Consider the following 22,521-nt stretch of genomic DNA (forward strand, 5'->3'; position numbering starts at 1 on the left):
CTAGCCAAGTGCAAAAGACTACATACCTACATATAGAGTGAAAGCATATTGCGCCATGTTGTATGGTATCCTATCATGTCAGGTGTCACTGTATTTTAAAGCTGGAAGGAACTTAAATATCATTTTACAGCCCCTTTACTTTATAGGCAATGCGACAAAGACACTTTTTGAATACATGTTCATTTTGTAAATATTTAAACTTATTTAAATATTTATTTGTTCAAAAAATCTGTATCAAACCACTACTTTGTGCCAGGAACAAGGCAAGGTCCTAGATAAATGACGAGGAACAAGACAGATATAATCCCTACACTCACAAATATTATAACCTACTTGTGCAGTATTTATTGCTGATAAAAACATCACAGCTTATTAATAGTTTTTATATGGATCAGTAGTGCCCAATACAAATATAACATAAATCACATATGTAACTTTAAAATAACCAGTAGCCACATTTTTTAAATATAAAGAGTAATAAGTGAAATTAATTTAATAATAATTTAACTCAATATGTCCAAAATACTATCATTTAACATATAGTCAATATAAAAGATTATTAATTGTTTTCATACTCAGTCTTCAAAATCTAGCACGTACTTTACATTTACAGACATCTCAATTCCAATGCTAAATTTTCAGCAGAAACATTTGATCTGCATTTTGATTTTTTAGATGTTTACAGCTAAAAAAAAAAAAAAGTAGATTGATGAATTCAAGTTATACCAACCCTTCTTAAAAGTTTTCCGAGAACTATATCAAGGAGGTTTAAATTTTAAATTTATTAAAATTAAGTGCAACTTAAAAATCCCATTTCTCTGTTGTACTGGTCTCATGCCAAGTGCTCAATAGACTCATGTATCCAATGGTTGCCACATTGGTGGGAAAACTTGAATGGTATCATTTTATTTTTCTAGGAAATAAATGAACTAGGCAGGGCTGGCATTACTACCCACATAGTACATATGAAAAACAAACACGGCTTAGAGAAAATAAAATCACTCATCTGAAACTATAGAGTCACCATAGTGAGTGGTAGAATCAGAATTTACTCCCAAGACTTCCAAAGCCTAATGATCTCTCCCTTATATCTTACTGCATTAAAAACGAGTGAGGAATCTTAACTCCGTTCACAGCACTGTGTTAGACTATAGAGAATCTTAAGTGTTAAATTAATAAGTTTGTACTTGAGCTGGCCCAGAGGTGGCACACAGGTGGTCTAAGGCCTGAATTAAGCCATAGATGTGTTCTGTTGGCCAGGTCTAATTTTTCTTTTAAAAATCTGAATTTGAGTATTTTTCAATGATATGCATTTTTCAGTTTACCACAGACCCTATCATCCACTATAACTTATAACTATACACCTCTACTTACTGTTCTCTTCCTTGCCCATGATGCATTTGAATTTGCCAACCCAGTGAGGCAATTGATGACATTAAGAGTTTTCAAGCTAGGGAGGAGAGTGATTCAACACTGTTTTCAGAAGATTAATTTGGTCCTCTGTGCAGGCTCAGTTGGTAGCGGTAAAGACTAGAATCAAGGAGATAAATTTAACTTGAGTACTAGGCTTCTTTAAAGCTTGTCTTGCTTCTTTCAGGGTCATTTCTTTCTAGTTATCATTAAAATACCTTTTTGACCCCCAAAAAAGTCTTCCAAAATGTCTTAAATATTCAGTCAATGGCTCAAATAAGCTTCCAGCGAAATGATAGAACTACTCTCACATACACCAGACAATACACACACACACACACACACACACACACACAACTGGTCTCTACCTGAAGGGCTGAGGGGCACCTGGATAACTCATACTGAAGACTTCTGAGTTGAAGATAAAGATATGAATTTTTTAAATGTAATGACATCTGTTTTTCTTCCCTACTTGCCTGCTAGGAGGCACTGAACAAAACCTACTACTTCCATATATCTGTGTTCTTTTCTTATTGAATAAAAATTTATGAATTTTTCATCTCTGCTATACCACAGGCTTCTAAAGGGGATGATGTAATAGTAGGTTTCTCTCTCCTTCTATGAAAGAACCACAGGAATATTGACTTGGACATTATTGGCAAGGAAGGGAAAAATGGCCCAATTTTGAGATGCATCAGTTTTTAGGGGCCCCTTGCAAATACAAAATCAAAAGAATAAAAGCATTCATTCAAACCAATTCTACTAATATGCATTTATTGATAAATTTGATGCAGCTATGACATATTACATTTATTATAACTTGGCAAAGGTGAGAATCTGTTTAAGGCAATTCAATGGAAAAGTCTAATATATTTATTTATTTATTTATTTATTTTTTGTAATTCACATCAACGTCAGTTTTCCACATCTGAAAAAAAAATATTCTCTTATTTGAGTCTATATATTTCAATAATTGTGTTGAGTAGGTGAATCTATGCAGAGACTCTCAAATATGAGTGTAAGAGTTATGGGGAAAGGGGGATTGAATAATGTGCAGATTTCTGGGACTCAGCCCAAGAAATGCTAATTTAGTAGATTTAGGGCACCTCAAGTCCCACAGTGAACCTGTTGCAGGAGGTACCTATAGACTATACTTTGAGAAATGTAGCTCTAGCGATTGGCCATAGGTCATGGACCTATCACCGAGGGCAGAGATCACTATCTTTATTGAAAATTACTTTCTAATGAAAGTGCAGCCTGATGGAAGATGAGAGATTACATGGAGGAGATCCCAACTCTTCCATTCAAAATGATTTGAGACCAGTTTACAGTCTGCTCAGAAAAGCAGAGCTCCCTATCCACAGCTGGCCAGAGATGCATGGTGATTCTAGCCAAAAGGAGAACTGTCCAGCTGACCTAAAAGCAATAAATCTTACTCTTTTAGGCCACAGAGTTTGGAGAAGCTTATTGTGCAATAATAGTTAATTGGTGCATAAGGCAAAATCCTTACAGTAGGTTCTCTGTTCAGGAGAGTCTGAATGAAACAATAATTCCTACACAAGAAGAAAATACATCTGTTGTTTTAGCAGGTAAATCCATGGCTAAACTTTTACTATTTGGTTTCACTAGATTCTTTCATGGCCCCACAGCTCTCCCAACACTGTTGAACCAAGTTGATGACCAAGGAGACAATATAAGACAAGCAGTGAAACCCAGGCCCCAAACAATGTAATAGTTAACAATAAAAATATAAAATGACATTATTTAAAAATATTGCAAGACTAAATAAGACATAATGATTTTTTTTAGTGTACCATTAGAGTCTTGCTGTCTATTCACCATAAATAATAATAATAATAATAATAGGTATAGAATTTGTTATTTTGAATGAGAAAGGAGACACATGTAATCTGGTATTTTTTATATTTTCTGTAAAATCCATCTAGTCTATGTGAATTCCTCAAAAGTATTCAAAATCCTATCTTTTAAAGCTCCCCAAATGCAAAACCAATTAAGATTTCCTTAGTAATTCAAATACAGCTTTACTGAATCTAACAGCTGCTGAATTATTACAAGCTGTCTCACATATCTAGAATCAGAATGTCAGAAAGACCAGGTCTCATAAGAGAAATACATCGTTGGGCTTCTAGAATATTGATTGTTTTGGCACCAGTTTGCATTACTCTCTGCTTATAAAGCAATGTCAGTGGTATAGGAGACTCTCCAGAGCAGTGAGTTGCAGAACAGCACACCATATGCTCAGCAGTTCATAAGCACAATGGCTTTAAGTCAAGGGTGACACTTTGGCTAAGAATCTCTTTACGAACTGGACTTTACATGAATGTACTGGATACATTACATTCAAAGGCCAAATGAGTTGCTTCTTTTGTTTAATAGATAATTATTTCACCCCATATAGAAGAATGAACAAAGCCTGTCAAAATCATAGTGTTTCCTCATAACTGACCATCTACAAACACACTAAAATGGAGACAAGATTTTAAAAGTCTATTTGCCCATTAGAGCAAATATTAGCCCCATTCGACCCATAGAGTTCTCATAAGTTTCTTAAAAATTGGCTCCTTATAATAAAATGGCCAAAAAAAAGTCATCAAGGTAGCCACAAGTAAGAAATCACATTCATGTAGTCTTTCACAAAATTACATATACCAGGAATGAAAATAGGAAAAGAAATCCATAACACAGATTCCAAAATTATTTCCACATCTTTCAACAAATTTCCTACCAGGTGTGAATCCCAGGCTTTTATGATAACCCAAGAACAAGGAAATCCTTTGGTTCCATAACCCTCATACTTGAAAACAAAAGCCTAAAGGTCAAAATATTCCTAGGTATATATCAAGAGACTTCCTCCTCATTTTAAGTTAAACCTACCACATTGGCTTTCTTATTGTACAGATCCTGACACTTGGCTGTTTTAATAGAAGCTGAGTGGCTTCCAGTTCAAGTTTGCCAGCACTCTAGGAGTGCCCTCTTAGTGTGAGCGGTCAGAGATGATTAACTGAAAAATATTTCCAAGTTAAACATTGATTTGCCTCTGCCTCCATTTCTTCCTATCTTGGATGACCTTTCCAACTCTTTTTTTTTTTTTTTTTTAACAAAAGAGAGCAGGCACCAGTGGCTTTGTGTTTCACAGTTAAGAAGCAAAAGCAGAAATCTGCATTTGTTAGTTCTTGCGGTTGTATCTTATAAAGAAGTGAGCAGGGTATTGGGGCAATCCAAAGAAAACTATTTGCTTTTCTTCACACACACACACACCCCCCATACTCATGTCTTTTGTTTTGTTTCATTTCAGATACTATTTTACTTTAGTATTTAGTCCACACAGATTCAGAAGCTATAAAATCAGCTTAGTTCAAGGGTTAACTTGAACTTTTTTATTTGCTTCCTACCTTTTGTACAAAGGACTACACATATTTAAGACATCAGTTCTCCAGATCTCAATCTGCTATTTCAATCTATCACCAAATCGTGCTGCATCTTCCTTTAACATGCCTCATAGCAGATACATCCGCACACGCGCACGTGCGCGCGCACACACACACACACACACACCTATCCTTTCCCCTTAGTCAGTCCCCACTATTTTCCAGCACTCTAAGCCTTAATTTTTTGGAATAACATAGCATCCCACCTGCAAGATTATTCTTACTAGAACATGTCAGTAATCATGTCGTCTTCCTGCTCAAAGACCTACAATGACTTCCTACTGCCAATATCAAAGTTAACATCCTCTTCTTAAGTCAAAAGCCTTTCTATAATCTTGTTCCATTTTATCTACCTGATCTAATTTCTTGCCATTCTTTGCTGCATAACCTTCATCCGATTAGGCTGGTTTTTCTCAGGCCATCCTCATCACTGAGGAGCATTATGACTTTTAATATCTAGTAAACTCCTAGGCACTCACAAAGTTAGGTATAGCCATGTGACTGCATCTGGTCACTGAATTCTAAGCAGACAGAAGTGACACATACCACCTCTGGGTGGAAGCTTTTCTGAGCCAATGCATTATTTTAATCTCTTCCCCGTTTTGCCACATAGATCTATAATCTTTCAAATGGTACCGACTCTATTGTCTTGGATACCTAGTGAAGATGAATTGCAACAGAGACCTCATACTGATATGTGATGAATGTTAGCACAAATAGAACATATACCCTATTGCTTTATGTCACTGAGATTTGGGGGTTGCTTGTTACATAACCTAGACCATCCTACCACCCTAACTGATACACTTGTGATGCTGGTTCATGCTTCCAAGCCTTTTTATTATATACATGCCTACTCTCTATTTCTTCCATACAAATATATTCTTATTTCAATTTTTAATATCGTTATAAAATCTGGAAAAAGTTTATACGGCAGTAGTTGAACAACAACTTCCTGGGAAAAAATCATTTATTACCTAAAATTATCGAAAATATGCCATACCAAAAAAAGTACATCCAAAAAATAGGCCAAATATTTTTACATCTCCTGCTTATAAGAAATTTAATTAGGTGAATATATGTGGATGGATGTTAAGAAATAATTGTTAATACTTTTAAGGCATGATGATACTGTTATATTTTATGCTATTCTAAAAAAGTCTTTTTTTAGAGTGTAGTAGCAATGGATGAAATTATATAAAGTCAGAGATTTGGCCAGAAAGTTTAGAGGATATAGCTGAAAGATTAGCTATGATTAATTATTGAAGTTGAATAATGGGCACTTTTCTGTCTGTTTGAAATAGTAAAGATATTTGTATGAAAAAGTTTTTCTACTTATGTAAAATCTTCCTAATATGATTAGACTTCCTTCCTTTAAAATAAAACTACCTTGCATCCGATATTTAACAAATATTTCTAGAGCAGTAGGCACAACACATAGAGTCTGAATATTGTTTCTTTCAACATTAAAACAAATTACAAAAAGAAATAAAAACAAAAACAAAACCTAGTTGCTATCTTTTCTTGATAGCCATAGAGAGCTTCCTAAGTTATTTCTCTGACTTAACTCCTACTCTCATTTTAATTTCAGGTTTCAACCTCTACACATTAACCACTATGATCTTACTCCACCCTTGCTATCTTTTCTTAGTAATCGTCCATTCACCCTTATCTGAGCCATGCTCACAATATGTTTTCTGTGGGTAGCAGAATATGGAGCAGCGCTTGTGTTGATTTTGTGCAGCTCACATTCCTGGAATGTTAGTGCTAAGCACAGAATTTGACCTGTAACACAGTGAAGAAAGAGTTCAAATGCAAACTCCAAAGATATCCATCCCACAGAATAAATGCCAATAAGCAATTTCCTTTTCCCAGCCTACCAGAGATTTTCATCAGATAGCCCATAACAGACAGAACCCGTGCCAATATTTTATAACCCATAAAATTTCTTCAAGCAATTGTACAGATTTCCAGCCATCCTTTGATCAGTCTTTGTAACGGTGACTCCAGGCCTTTGCCTAAAAACGATTCCTAGATCTCGATATATATATACAATGGAAAAGATCTGGCCTTCAGAAAGCCTCTCATTAAAGCACTAATCTGTTCCACCACATTCTTCTGAGACACAGCGATCTGCATTCTAGCCGGCCTCAATGGCCAGCCCTAATAAGACTGATAGAAACAGCTCAAGTAATTGGATTGCTATATGGGATTGAATGTCTGACAACAAAAGATAGTCATCTCTATTCGACCACCATATCTTTGTTCCAGCACTGAATTCATTTAGCCATGCACTTAGAGGCTCCTGGACCCAAGGAGAAATGACAGACTAGGGACACAAAAGCTGGGCAAGCTGATGAGTTCAGAGCAGAGGCTGTGCAATTCCGAAGAGTTAATTACAGTGAACACAGGCAACAGACAATGACTTGTTGAATCATTACCATAATCACTTTATTGCGCTGGTCTCTCGTGATCGGCTGAGGGCAGCGTTGGCTCCTTATCGTTCTGCCCATGTACTTAATACTCCTTTGCCACCTGCAGTCTACTGTACATGACTTCTTGGCTGATATGCTCTTAACTGGCCCAGTTTGTCTGCATGTCCTAGACATTTTAAAAATATATTTTTTCTATCAAAAGACGCTGATAGTGTAAAAGTGTTCAAGGAGTCAGTGTAAAAGATGTTGGAGCTAAAATTATCTCATATTTGTCTCCAAATTTGTGACTTAAGAAAGTATCGTTATCCATGAAAATATAATTGCAATGCCAAAATTATATATTTATGTATAAATTTAAATAGGATTAAACACCATTAATATAAATCAAAATATCAATTTACAACCTCAGGTAGGTATAAAGAGGGCTAATATAATTCAGAATATTGATATCTAAAGCCCTTCCAAGAGTGCAAAGCAGCAAGAAGTGCCCACACTCAGTGAGTCTGAAGCAACATTCCCAGTTAATATTTTCCTTGAAGCTTTGACATGTTTATTTCTTGACCACTGGGTATATCATTTCCTCAGCAGTGTGACATAAATTATTTTTGCTTTTAACTTCTCTGAGACAATTTTGGTCTGTCTGGAAAGAATACCAGTCGGCAAGAGAGAATGGCATCTCATTTGATATTAAACAGAGATGTTGGTATGATAACCATGGCCAAAAATGTAATAACTCAGTAGAAATAGCATTTTTTCAACAATAATTACTTAGACATGCCAACTTAGAGAGAGAATTCTAAATATTTCTAAATGAAGCTCTGATTTAGCTATACACAATTCTCTAACAGGACTCAGGGATCATTCATTCTACATTAAAATGGAAAGAAATAGCAAAGCCAGGAAGTCTTTGCTTTTTCAAACAGTGGCACCAAAGAAGCTCAAATACAAATGTCTCAACATCCAATCCAATACTCCAGGTCGTTAAAGCGCATCTTTCAGCCAAGATTTCCTGACCAACTTGGCAAAGAGATTGAACCAGCTTCACAGTCCAAATTGTGACTTTGGATGGGAACTGAAAATACACAATCATATGTTGTCCAAAGTTGGCATGTTTTTCCTTCTCGACTTATCATACTGCCAATATAATCTCAAGTACTTGAACTATAACCGTGACAAAGATTGAAATATTTCTATTTGTGGGTAAAGAGTATATATTTTTTATTTGAATATAAATTATGAGCAAAACCATACAAGGACTTTTTACCCAAATCTTCTAAGCAGAGGCTTCTGGGGGCTTTGCTGATTTCTTTGAAGGCATGTTTTACAGTAAAGGACATTTCTAAGTTTTCAGTCCAGGAGGTTACTCTTTTGGTAGAGAGCAACTATTCCCTCATCAACACAGCCCACCAAACACACTATAATTGTGACCATCACATCTTGTAAAACTGAAGTTACTGTAATAAAATAGGCCTTAAATTCAACAAAACATCTCAAATACCTGCTTAAAGTGCTTTCATTTTCCAAAAGAGACTGAAGTTATAATCAATATATATGTAAGACTATCAAGAGAAGTAATATTTGCCATATCTTTAAGGACAATCTCTATGTAGGACAGGACATGGGTCCTACACCCTACAGAAAGCTCTTCTACACCATGCCAGTCCATTGGGCCCTTCTTCTCCCCTCCCATCTATGCCTCAGGATCCTTCTATTTCCGCCATTCATATCTCACTGACCATTCCCTGCCTGTATTAGACAGTGTTTTGCTTTTTCAGGACGGTGTATTCCTTCCCTTTTTTCCTAGACCATTAAGCCTCAAGTATAAAAAGGAGTGGTGTATAATCTATCCACTCCTCACAATGCCTAACACAGATTGGCATTCCATAAGTATGTCACTGACTGATTAGGCTGGAGGTCAAAACACTAGTCAGACAGAAGGTGTCATACTTACATACAATGTAAATATGCATTTATGGGTTACCTTTGAGGTTATGATTAATTTATTAGGAAAAATAAGAAAACAATAGACTTTCAGTTCCAATATTTGCAGTATTTCTAAATCACCTAAGGTATGACTAGAACACAGCCACAGCTTTGTATAAATCCCAAACCTGACAGCCACTTGCAGGGTTACAGAAAATGTGTGTCTACATAGACAAGGCCTCAGTCTTGGAGCAGTAAGCACCTACTGCATCTGTGACTAATGGTGAAATCCTTTTCTGAGACCATGCCTTGGATTCTCTTTCAGCTGCTCGGGGGTAACACAGGCAAATACGACATGATCAAAGACAGGTATACATATGTCCTCTGATCCACAGTCATTTCACATTTCCCCCTTTCTTACCCATCACTCGTAGCCTTGCTGCCTGCTCCTGTGTGGCCATGGAAGGTTCTTTCTTCTTTGAAAAAGTTCTGGAAATCTCTCATCAAAGTTTCCCAGACTTCTCATGGCTTCTCCTTGGCTCTGGGACAAAGGCCTAATAGGAGCCCAGGATGATTTCTACCCTTTATTCTTTAGCTTAGAGCATTCCCAGGCCTGGCTCTTATCTGAGTTTCTAGGCCTTTTCCATTTAGCACAACATGGATACTATAAATGGGCAGCCTAAAATATACAGACATTTGGGCTTACAAATGAATTTAATTTATGCTCTATACTTTTGTTGTCATTTTTATAAATTCATCATCAATATTTTTAAATCAAGAGATTTTATATATCAATTGAGATGTCTAATTGCTTTTCATAAATTGAGAGGTTTGGCCACCCCTGGTCTGCATTCCTACCTGGCACGTCAGCTGAAGTTGAGCTATGGCTGCCCTTTTAGACATGACAACAACACTCACCTTTACCACTGTCCCCATAACTCCCATTGTCATACATCCAGACCCTTGTACTCAGGTATGTACCTGCCACAGCAGAAACTGGATAGAAGTTTACAAAACAAGATTCCTTTTCTTCTTGAACACACAAATCTTTATCTCCCATCTTCACTTGCAGTGAGGTGTGATTATGTGACTGTTTTGACCAGTGGAATGTGTCACTCTGTGATGAGTACCACAGAATTTCTCACACGTGTGATCATTCATGCTTCTTTCTCCTCCACTTGATGCAACCGAGCCATATGTTGAAAATAGCAGAGCCACTAGATAGAAGGATCTGAAGTTAGGAAATTTACCTGCAAGAAATGAAACTCTATCATATTTGAGTGATTATGTATTTTGAGGGTTTTTTTTGTTACAACAGCTAACATGACCTTAACACAACTGCTTTTGAACTTCACAGGAAGTCCGTGGCTTGATTTAATACCTATGTGCCCATAGTTCTCAGCTTACATTGATCCACCTATGACTAATCTCTCTGAAAGGCACCATGTCTTATAGAAATCTACCCACCGTGAACTTCAAAAGATGTGCTTTCTTCCCAGATCACTCTAGTGATTAGCTTGTCTAACAATAATAATTTATTCAGCTGTGATTGTGTCTGAATTTGCCTGGCTCTTAACCTAAATATTCAACTTATGTTTTAGAAAATTCTGGATCCGGTCTCCATGAACTTGGAAAAGTAATGGACACATAAACAATAGAATTAAAATAAATATAATTACACTTCTTGGGAGTTGAAGAAATCATTAAGGTAGTCTGGTTCACCAGTGGAATTTTTTTTCAAGGTGACCAAGGTCTAGAAAAGAAAAATGACTTGCCTAAAATTGCACACCCAGAAGAATTAAACTCTCTTTTTTTTACTTTTAAATTCATTATCCTTCATCTCTTATTGCAATCCATGGTGTTCTTTACCTTTCTCTACCCCTCACACATCTCTAGCAATTTATGGAACATTTATTATGTGCTAAGTACTATGCTGAGGTTTTACATGCATTTTTAAAACTTTAATATCAGAATACATGTATGAGATTATATTATTTCCATTTTTAAGATGTGAAAAGTGAGACACAAAATGGTTAATGAAAGTTCTTAAGAGCACACATCTAGAAAATGAAAGGTATTGTCTAACTCAAAACCCATGCTCCTAAAAACCATGTTATCTTCCTCCCTAAATGCAAGAATTTTTATGTCAGTTAGCTTTTCCTGGGAAACAAATTACCTTAAAATATGGTTGCTTAAAGCAACAAGCACTTATTTAGCCCATGAGACTGTGAGGTGGCAACTGGGGTGGGTTCGGCAGGGCAATTCTTCTGCTGGTCTTGGCTGGGCTCATACATGTATGAGAGGTCAGCCAGCCAGTTACTTGGTGCAAGGTAGTAACTTACCTCTATTTTTTAGATAGGGAGACAAAATGAGAAAAGTGAACTGGGTTCATGGCTAGATAGTAAAGCAATCCTATCAGCAGGGATTTGAATTTAAGTTCAATCATTTAAAAGATTTTCTCTTATCATGACATCATGTCCCATTCTCCAGAAACATTAGTTCATGTCTTAGATTGGGTTCTCTAAAAGCAGAGCCTGAGACAAGGATTCATGCACATAAGTTTATTAAACTCTTCCTTTATTCACAAAGGGCTCCCAGAAGAAATAGTAAAGAAATAGGGGAACCAGGACAGGGAGAAAGGAACCACAGGGAAAGTGGTAGGTGGGGTGGGGGGACAATTTTAGCCAAAGTCTCAACTTCAGCCTGATCCTGCAAGTCACATAATTTAAACCACATTAATTATACCACAGTATCTGTTCCTGGAGGCAAGGGAGCCAGGCTTTCATACACACATTCAACAGTGATTGGCTACTGGCTACACCAATCCCAGGTACTTCTGGATCTCTGCTTTTTGTCTTGTCAGAGCAGTGCTGGTAGCCCAGGGGCTATTCTCTGAAGAAGGCCAGGAGTTCCCACTGTTAAAATCAAAGCACACAGAAGCTGAAGCATGAGCACCCAGACCCGATGAAAGGAGTCTGAGAACATTGGTGGCAGCACCAACAGAAAGCACAACAGAGTATTCTTGTTAATCTTTATAAAAATGTGCTTATTAAACATCTTTCTATGTGGACTTTTACATAAATAAAACTTGAAGTTCAACTGGTTCAGAATAAATGTTCACTTACTTACCCTGGCCTATTGCCATGAGATATTTGCTTGAGGTTACAATATCAGTTGAGGAATCCTGGGTGGGGTGGGTGGGGCCACCCTTGAGCAATAGCATAAAATCAAAGGGCAGGAATCATGGAAAACAGACCCAAGGATATCCCAGTGCAGACCAACCTGTTTGTTATAGAATAATCAATCCCTCTGTTGGAGAGCTGTCTTCCATGCCCTACAAACCACCCAGACTACAGAAATCCACACAAACTAGCTTAAGTAAAGGATATGTGTGTGTGTTTATAAACTAAGAGTGTCTCATATAACTCAAGATTACAAAATTTAGTGGGGCATCATGAGGAAGCTGGAGAACCATCAGAAACAATCTCAATCTCCTTTTTCCCTTTTTCTTCCTCTCTTTCTCTACATACTCTTAGGTCTCTGCTCCTCTATGCACATGGACTGAAAGCATCTGCCCCAGCCCCTGAGCCCACAGACCATGATAGCTCCAGAAGTAGATGCAGAAATATGGACGTCTCTTTCATTTGATTACCTAAAAATCTCAGTCAGGACAGAATCGGGAGGATAGGATTGCCTTGTATAAAGATGGTGTCAGGGGTTTGGGCAGGGGTACAGATTAAGTTAAATGGTACAGCAGATGAATTTTTCCAAAAATGCCCACAGCAATATTTCTTGTCTCCTATATGCTTCAGAATCTTGTCACTTCTCACTCTGAGAAATGGGGTCTCTGTCCCTTCTTGAATCTGGGCTGGGAATTTTGACTACTCTGACTAGCCAATAGAATATGGCAAAAATGGTGCCATGAGACTTCAAAGCTGCTAAGTTATTAAAAAGATACAGTTTTCACCTGGCGTTCATCTCTCTCTCTCTCTCTCTCTCTCTCTCTCTCTCTCTCCACCCCTCCCCCTCCACCATGTGTGTGTCTCTCTCTCCTCACCCTCAAGAACACTGTCACTAGGGTATGAAAGAACACATGCTCCATGAAAAGGTTGAGTGTCAGTGTTCCAGTGTCTCCTCCAACAGTCCCACCTAAGGTCTCAGCTGATGGCCAATTTCGACCACAAGAAACATGAATGAGGAGCCTTCAGAGGATTTCCAGCCCCAGCCTCCACACTGCTCCAAATGACCCTGAATTGAGCAGAGGTAAGTTATGGCCACCAAACCCTGTATAAATTACAAATTCATAATCAAAATAAATATCATCATGAATGAATGAATGAATGAATGAATGAATGAATATTGTTGCTATTGCTGGTTTTAGTTACTTGGTTGTGGGTAATTTGTTGTGCTGCCATAGTAACTCGTTTCAATAAGCTTTGGCATTCCCATCTTCTTATCCCTCATTGAATGTGTGACCTCCTGATTACTGATGACTTTGCTATTCTGCTTTTCGTGTCTCCCCACCTCACTACTACCCAAGCCAAGCCTGACACTGTGGACATGTGGGAAAGCAGTGTCTCATTTATGACATGGCTTCTATTCCACCAGGGATGGTTTGGGATACTCCTCCCCAGATCATGCATGCAGGGCGAGAGAAAAAAAAAAAAAAAAAAGACCACCAAGTACCCTTTAAGCAAAAAGTGTAAAGAATGACCAAAGATGAGGCTATTTAACTTTGGTCAGATGGAAGCTTCTGAGTTTTTATTTTCATTTGTTTGCATGACAAAATATCCAGGGGCAAATCTAAAAACTCCTCCAAAAAACATCCTAAATGTAAAGATTTGTTCAGATTCACTATTGTTTGGAACAACTGAGACACAGTTCCTCTTTGAATCACTTCATATCCAAGACCCGTAGGAGACTTGTGCCAGGAGCACAAGTAGCACACCATTCTGGAGTGAAACTTCATGCTGCATCAGTTTCATGGTGTCTTGAGACAAAAATTCCTTTGGTGGCAGGTTGCCTTGTCTAGTGCAATTGTTCTCAAAGAGTGGTCCCTGGACCAGCAGTGTTAGCATCACATGAGAATTAGCTAGTAATGCAAATTCTTGGGCCCATCCAGACATACGGGAACAGAAACTCTGAGGGTGGGCCCAGAAATGTGTGTTTTAACAAGCCCTCAATTGGTGCTGATGCACATTAGAGTTTAAGAACTATTGGTGTAGTCAGGTCCAGTCAGGCATCAGAAATCACACTAGTAATTGATGATAGAGAATATAATACAAAGAGTTGTTAACTAGTTACAAAGTTCTAATTAGGTAACTTAAAAGGCAAGTAGAGAACCCCAAGATATCAAGGAGATAGCAACTGGAGGAAGCAGCTGACACTCCTAGGGCTACGAGAACAAAAACAAGAGATTAGAATTATTAGAACTTAGATGTTAATAGGAAGCGTCCTGCAGAATTGAGACGGGGCCACTGGGAAAGATCCACAGTTCAGCTGATGCTGTTCTCAGAACTTAGTCCCTCCAGTAGGCTAGCCCCAGGCTTCCGAAGGAGGGGCCCTGGAGGCTGGTGCCAGTGTCTGAGGGAGTGCAAGAACGCTATTTCTTTGAGTGGTGAATAAATTGCAAACTACAACTAACTGCTGCTGCCACAGAGAATCAATGTTAGACAGGTGATGCCCACCGAAACAGGAAGCCCCTTCTTCCTCTTCCAGCCCAGAAGTCTCAGTCTAGCACCCCCTATTGGAGCAGCTGGCAAAGCTGAACAGGGATTAAGGGTCTAAACCCCAGCATCACAGAACAGGGAGGGTTTAGAGTTCAGAGACAATAGCTTCATAACGGCAAGGTTATTTGGAGCTATTACTTCCAAGCAGTCTTATGTGGTCTCAGAACAAATATCTCTTTTGGGGTAGACTGCCCTTGGCCTAGAAATCTGACACCCACAGTACATTGCATGGTCTGTAGTTGCTCACTCACATGCGTGAGTGGGGAAGTGGGGAATCCTTCAGATAATAGGATGCACTTTTCTTGGCCTCTTCTTATGGCGAAATGGCCAAAGATTCTTTTCTCCACTGCAGAGGATGAAAGCTAGAAATGAAAGAATGAAAGGTGACAGCTGAATGAGCAGGGATTCTCGGTGACAGGAAGGAATTGAAAGATAATGAAGGCTCAAGGCCTTTTGTTGCTTTTGAGAATAAAATATGCAGCAGAGCGTCTATCTTCTATGTTTCTGGGACATCATCATTCTCAAGAAGTGATAACTCCTTGGATTTCCATGGAGTTGGGGTGGGTCTGGTGTTTTTCATGACTATTTCAGAGAATTGCCTCCTGAGCTTTAAAAAGAAAAAAGGATAAATACTTGAAGCCTCCTCTGACAGCTGGCAGCAACACCTCCAGCTCATGTTGTTCATCTCTGCATCAGGCCCCACCTGCTTCCCCACCCCACCACCATCACTTTCAAAGTAGCACTGCCAGCAAGACTGAGATATGTCTCTCTTTCTATCACACTCTGGTTCTTTCAGGAAATAGAACGCGTGATGCTTAATGGCAAAAACAACATGTACAACTTTCAATGAAATTGAAAAAATTTTTGAGAGAGAAGAAAATCACTTGTCGGGAAGTGGAGAATAATGAGGACTTTTTCATGAAGGACATGGATACTCATAAACACCTTCGTGTTTTTCAGTCAGCTCTAGTCCTTACCTCTTTCATGTCTTAAGAAACCCCAAGAAAAATACATTGGAAAATTCTGGTAATAAACACTTTTTACACAAAGAAAATAAAGGTAAAAAGAGGATACATTGTGTGCTGGACCTTCCTTGCAGTTCTTCGAACTCCAGCTTTTCTTAACGTTTGAGAGTAATACCAATTCTAAACTTGTCTTTAATGCATTTGACTTCATATAACTGCTTTTTCTCAGTTCACACCCGGCTCTAAATCTAAATAAATTTAAAAGATTTATCACAAGGTAAACCTACTTCTCCTGCCCCACTTGCCTCTTTGTAGAAAGAAAAGAGTCAGGCTAGTTCAACAGATCATCCAACTTTGGAAGGCTCCCTGTGGAGTAGAAGATTAACTCTAAACTCTTTATCCTAGCGTTCAAGGTCAAGAGTCTGGCCGCAATCTTCCTTCTCACTATCTCCAACCCTCTGTCACCTAAACACGTGCAAGTTTATGTTCACAGACTTTCTTCCAACTTAAAGAGTTTATCCTTCATCAAAATGCTACCCAAACTTCCAGCCCTACCTCTTTTATGAGACTTTCTCCAGCTTAACCAGTCTACCTATGGACTCTTCCCTCTTCTGTAGTACTTAATATTAACTAACTCCGATAATTGGTACTTCATCTGTCTTTGCTCCTCAGTGAGAATGTTAGATACAAAGGCAAGAACTATGTTTTACACAGCCCCCTGAGCTCCTAATATATTTTATATTTGAAGCATAAATATAAATGCATGTGTCAGTGTTCTTGGTTGCAAACAACAGAAATTGACAGCAACAAAAAATATAAGGTACATAAGAATTTAACAAAAGATATATAAGTATTACGGACAAATTTTTTTTATTTGAAAGTCATTAATAAACAGCTTTAATAAACAAAGCAATGAACCAACCATGTTCACGGGTGGGAAGACAAAATTGTAAAAAATGTGGATACGCAAATTAAAATATAATTTTAATGTAATTCCAGAGTTTTTCATGGACCTTAACTATCAGATTATAAAATTTGTATGGAAGAAAAAAGGCTCAAGAATAGCCAAGTCAATTTTTAAAAAGAAGAATGAGGATGAATGAAGAAACTCATTTACCAAATATCTAATAGTTATGTCTGGTAATAGTAATGAATGCAGTATGGATTTGGCACAAGGATAAACAAAGGTCAATAGAACAGAATAGAAATCCTTGAAATGGTTTCATTTGTAGCTGAAAATGTGACATATAACAGAAGAAGAACTACAGATTATTGAGGGAACAATGAACTAATTTAACAGTGCTAGTGGGACAGCTCATTGAATATGAAATTCAATTCTTACTCTGTACCATACACAAAAATCTATTCCAGGTGGTCTAAAGGCTTAATAGTGACAATATAGGAGAAACTGCTTATGATTTGGAGTAATGAAAATTTTTACCCAACATAAAAAAAAATAACAAATCACAAAAGTAGAGGTTAATAAATTAAACTACATTAAAAGTTAACATTTCTGTATATCAAGACACCATTTAAAAATGTGAAGTCAGGCTACAGACTGAAAGAGGGTATTTTTTCAATGCTTGTCATGACAAAGAATTACTATCCAGAAGATATAACTCACTCCTACAAATCTGCAAGAAAAAGACAAATGACTCATAAGGGATAAAAAAAATGGGCCAAAGATGTGATTCACTGAAGAGAAAACCCAAATATCCAATAATCATCTATAATCAATTTCACAAGTAATCAGGGAAATGAAAATTTAAACAAAATGTCATTTTCCACACTCACCCCTAAAAATCTGAAAAAAAAAGAAAAATGACTCAAAAGGGAAAAAAAAAATGGGCCAAAGATGTGATTCACTGAAGAGAAAACCCAAATATCCAATAATCATCTATAATCAATTTCACAAGTAATCAGGGAAATGAAAATTTAAACAAAATGTCATTTTCCACCTATCAAAAATAGGTAAAAAATGTTTTTAATTATGATAATAGTATTAAGAATATAAAACAATAGGACAGAATTATTAAGCGGTGGTAGGAATGCAAATTGACGTGACCATTGGGGAGAGCAATTTGGCAGCAGCCAATACATTTAAAGATAAATATATGCAGAGACCTAAAATTCTACTCTGAGAAATATACCCCCAGGTAATGCTCCTACATGATGCCAATGCAGCTTTGAAGGTCAAGTTACTAAAAATTACCTCAAAGTGACAGTCAACTCCCCTTTCCAAACAGAGGTAGCATATGTGCTAGAAACTCAACCAGATGTGCCCTTAACACCTCCAGGTCTTTAAAGAGGATTCTAACACCACCAAGCATTCATTCCAATGGTTCTCAAAAAGTATAAGACACTTAACCCTGACAGTAATCTTGATTTTTAAATAATGAGTAATAGCAACCAATAGTATTCCAAGTTTTCAGTGGCCACTTAGCACCTCGCTATCAGAACACAGATATGATTTAAACGAGCTTAATTCCCAAGGATAAAATGTCCTGAGTGGTTTTGTACCTTGCTAACTGTGACCCAACTGACTCTTTAACCCAAATAAACTTTAACACCAGAGAAAAGGACAGCCCCTGAATGAAAATGCCATCATGTCCACAATTTAAAATCCATATCTTACCTGAAAAGACTTTTAAATAGAACCAGGTTTGCAAGAGTGAAAAAGGCTCAGCTATTAACATGGAATGTTTGGAGACCACAGTAATTTGGATTCTACCTTTACAGCCAGAATGAATTAATTATTCTCTGTCCACTTTATACCAAGAAGGAGAGAGGCAAAGGCGATTGCAAAAGGTAAACCAAGCAAGATTTCCAACAAGAAGGCTATCTTTTGTCCATTGCTTTTAGTGGCTTCCAATCTGACCTATTAAAGTATACCCTCAGCCCCCCAAAAAGGGAAAGAAACTATAGCTTTGTATTCCCAACGCATGTATCTTTGCTTGCAATCTTGCATTCAATTTCAGTGTAACATGAAGAGGCCTATTCTTTTACAAAACGTTCCCTCTTCCCACCAGGCTTGTTTGTTATTTTATGTGTTTCTGCATCATTTGTAGACTTTGCTTTGATCTGCATTCCTCCTGGATGTGGGGTTTCCTTTTCAGCTACCAAAAGGAAAGCTGGTTTGTTTGAAAATCTGTTTATTTAGATTTTTTGCTAGCCTAAAGTCCCTATCTTTATCAGGATGCGCAGAGCTCCGTGTCTGCCAGTCTCAGACATCACTCGTTTTCCCCAAGGAAAAGGCAACTTGGAAATAATACAACATGCCCATTTGTATTTGTATTTGAAATATTCAAAAAAAAGAGGTTTTTAGAGGTTTCAGTTTAAAGCTTAAAAGAAGTGATCCTTTACCAGATATATTTAATCAGCAGTGGATCTTTCATGTTTAGACTAAGAATAAAAGTTTCCTTTCTCCTTATTTCTCAATTAGGAATTTTCTCAGCAAGCAGGAGTTTACTCATGTACATAACTAACTGCATCTACATTTATTGATACAAACCTGCACCCTCAGCAAAGCAAGGAAATCTAGGGCAGTGTGGCATTACTCTTCCTGTCTAAGCCAGTATGGTCATGTAGACCTAGGAAAAAAGGAAGTAAAAATCGCACAAAGTTGGCAATATCACTATGTCACTGTTTGCAGAATATTTTATTTTTTAAAGTCAATGCAAAAAAAAAAAAGTCAACGCTTGACTAAGAGATTGCAGCTAGCATCCTAGCTCTGATTAATGAGTGAGCGCAGACTACATGAAGAACGTTGGGCACATCAGGGCCCCTTGGGAAGAGGGAGCCATGGTCATGTGATTAGGGATGCCTTCCACGGAGTAATCATCAGGTACATGCATCTAAAGGCACAGTGTGAGTATCAGATAATTCTCTTTGATGTGTATTGTGGATGGTGAAGGTGGGCATTACTTGTTGAGGCAGGTTTACGGGTTCCTTAAACCAATAGTAAACCATAGTTTACTATTTATTACCTATAAGTGATATTGGTTCTTGACCAGTGTTTCTTCTTAGGAACAGTTCTTAGGAAGACTGAAGCAGTCTACAGACAAAACATAGGGAGGAAATAAAGGCTCTGTGAATGGGGAAGACAGCAGACATTCTTCCACATCCTCCAAATGTCTCTTTGATAGAGAAACAGGATGTGTTCCCCAAAGAACTTATGAGACAGTCACCTCATGAGATGGCAGTGGCCAGGACCCTCTCTTTGGAGGGTTAGCCAGCAGGATCCAATCTGGGAATCCAAACAAACTTAGGAAAACAATAGGCAGGACCAGGAAGGAATGGGAATTATTTGTCTGTTTTTAATAGAATCCTGCCTTCAAATTGCAGCTTTGCTCTAGGAAAAAAAAAAAAAAATCAGTTTTCTTTAAAGTTACACATGAACAGTTTCTGGCTTCAAAAGATAGAGATCAAAATAAACTCCAGTTGTTGCCTAAGAACCACCTCTTTTTGCACAGACACTAGGCCTCACTCAATTTAGGCTACCTTGGGACAGGTGGCAAATCTACAAAATCAGACTGGTTGGGTAAAATGACTCCGCACTGAGATTTCTCAGCTATTCAAGCAGTTACAAACCCCAAATAGCAATTGAGATGGACTTGTTTACACCAAACTGTGAGCTGTTCTGATTCCTTGGCTTGGCTGTCCATAGAAAGACCTTTGATTCTCCCAGAACCAGCAGAACCTTATACCCTCTTTGGTAACCAAAACTCAGAAGTTCACATGTTTGAAGAATCCAGGACTATTTGTTAAAACAGAGGGCTTTATTTTGGCAGAACATTTAGATTAGACTTTGCTCTTAAAAAGACATCTATTTGCATTATAAATGCTATTTATGAGGTCCAAAAAAAGAGTGAGGTGGGGTCAAAACGAATTGAGGATTTCATCTTGGCAGATCAAGGAGAAACAAAAGGATTCTTTGTAGAAAGTTTTGGGTTTGAGACTCAAACTACAGAGGAAGCTCAGCAGTGTGGACAAGATAGACAAAAAGATCATTAGGAGGAGGAGGAGGTCTTCCTTCTCAACAACTCTCCCTAGTGCAACAAAAAATATGAGTACTGTTGGCATACAGGCTCTAAATTTACAAAATTTTATAATACATCTCACCCTCATCTTATGCCTCCATGTCTCATGTGCTTATATGGGACACAGTGAGGAATGGTGACTCTCCTTGGAAGAACGTTCCACTAGAACATCGCACATTCTAGTTTCCACAAAATCTTCTTTAAAAGGACCAACATTTGAGTCATATTAATAAATTTCCACTGAGAAGCCTCGTCTGAGGCCAGAATCCCAACTCATAGCCCCTAGAGAATTTATTAAAGTTTAATCCCTCCCTTAGGACATAAGCAAAGGCATATAGCCAAGAATCCTGAGATGGTGCAGGGTGGACTCAAGTGTGGACCTTGAACCAGCAGCAGCAGCAGGAGCATCTGGAAGCTTGTCAAAAAGCAAATCCTCACTCCCACCCCGACCCGAGACTTGTTGAATGAGAATTGTGGTGGGGGAGGGGAGCAAATCTGTTTAACAAATTTTTAAAGCAATGTTTATGTATCCTTAATTGTGAGAAGTGCTGGGCTGGGGAGATCTTAGGGAACTGCTTAGCAGCTTCCTGAGAAGTCAGCCCCTGAAGGACTTTGTAAATGCAGGAAAGACAGTGCAAGAGGACAGATAGAAGAGAGTGGGTGCCAGAACCTTGGGGAAAAGAGAGTTGGGTAACCACCACCTGTGCCTTAGTCTGAGGCCATAAAACCAACCAGGATACATTAACTTTGATTTCTGGTGAAACACTGTACCTTTCTGACATCCTTCTCATCCTGTATGAAGGTCTCAGTTTTGGCCTATCTTGACTTCACCCCTAGCTGCCCATTCAATTCTATTCTTGTGACCTACTGAAAACCTCTCAGACACACCACCAGTATCCTTTTTCTCCTCACTCCTCTGGCTCCTCTTTCCCAGGTACATTCACTCAAACTCATGACTTCTCTCCTCGCTGATCATGTCCTGGACCCTCACCCATTCTGCTGTTTTCTCACGTAGAGTCAAGCTCCACCCAAAAGTCAGTGTTACTGCTATCATAGATGCTTCAGTTTCAGCTCAAATCAATCAAGTTCTTCACTGAGCAATTATATAACCAACTGCCTCGCTCCTTGGATACAGTCAAGCTCTCTTCCTCTGAAAGTGCCCTATAAACACAGACCTCTTCAGAGATAGGAAGCTTCTCAGAGCTCAAATATACCAATCATGATGTCTTTTTAAAGAGCTCCTTTAGTTTTAGTTTCTGGGATCTTTTTATATGTTTTAGTTTCTACTCTGTTCATTCAGAAAAAACTTCACTCATTTCTCATTTTCCTCTACTTCTTGATTGAGGTTGACCTTAGGTATCCACCCCACATCCATGCAATGACGACCCTGCTAATGATAGTGGTAATTGCAGCTGAAATATGTAAAGAGCTTACCATGTGCCAGGCATGGAGGTAAGTATTTTACATACATCCTTTAATTTTCCCAACCACCCTATGAGGAAGTTACTATTATTATTTCCATTCTACGTATGGAAAAACTGAGGCTTAGAAGGTTTAAGTAACTTGCCCAA

General features: G+C 38.0%; 1 long non-coding RNA gene across 1 annotated transcript in view; it reads right to left on the reverse strand.

Moving 5' to 3' along the window:
- LOC112470957 overlaps positions 1–1,432 on the reverse strand; it is an 86,738-nt gene extending 85,306 nt beyond the window's left edge. Inside the window, exon 1 of the long non-coding RNA XR_003043095.1 lies at positions 1,375–1,432. This is a non-coding gene — a long non-coding RNA (uncharacterized LOC112470957). The remainder of the gene's footprint in view (positions 1–1,374) is intronic.
- Positions 1,433–22,521: the final 21,089 nt, after the last annotated feature.

This window comes from Pteropus alecto, unplaced genomic scaffold (assembly GCF_000325575.1).
Source record: "Pteropus alecto unplaced genomic scaffold, ASM32557v1 scaffold45, whole genome shotgun sequence".
NCBI classification, from domain to species: Eukaryota; Metazoa; Chordata; class Mammalia; order Chiroptera; family Pteropodidae; genus Pteropus; species Pteropus alecto.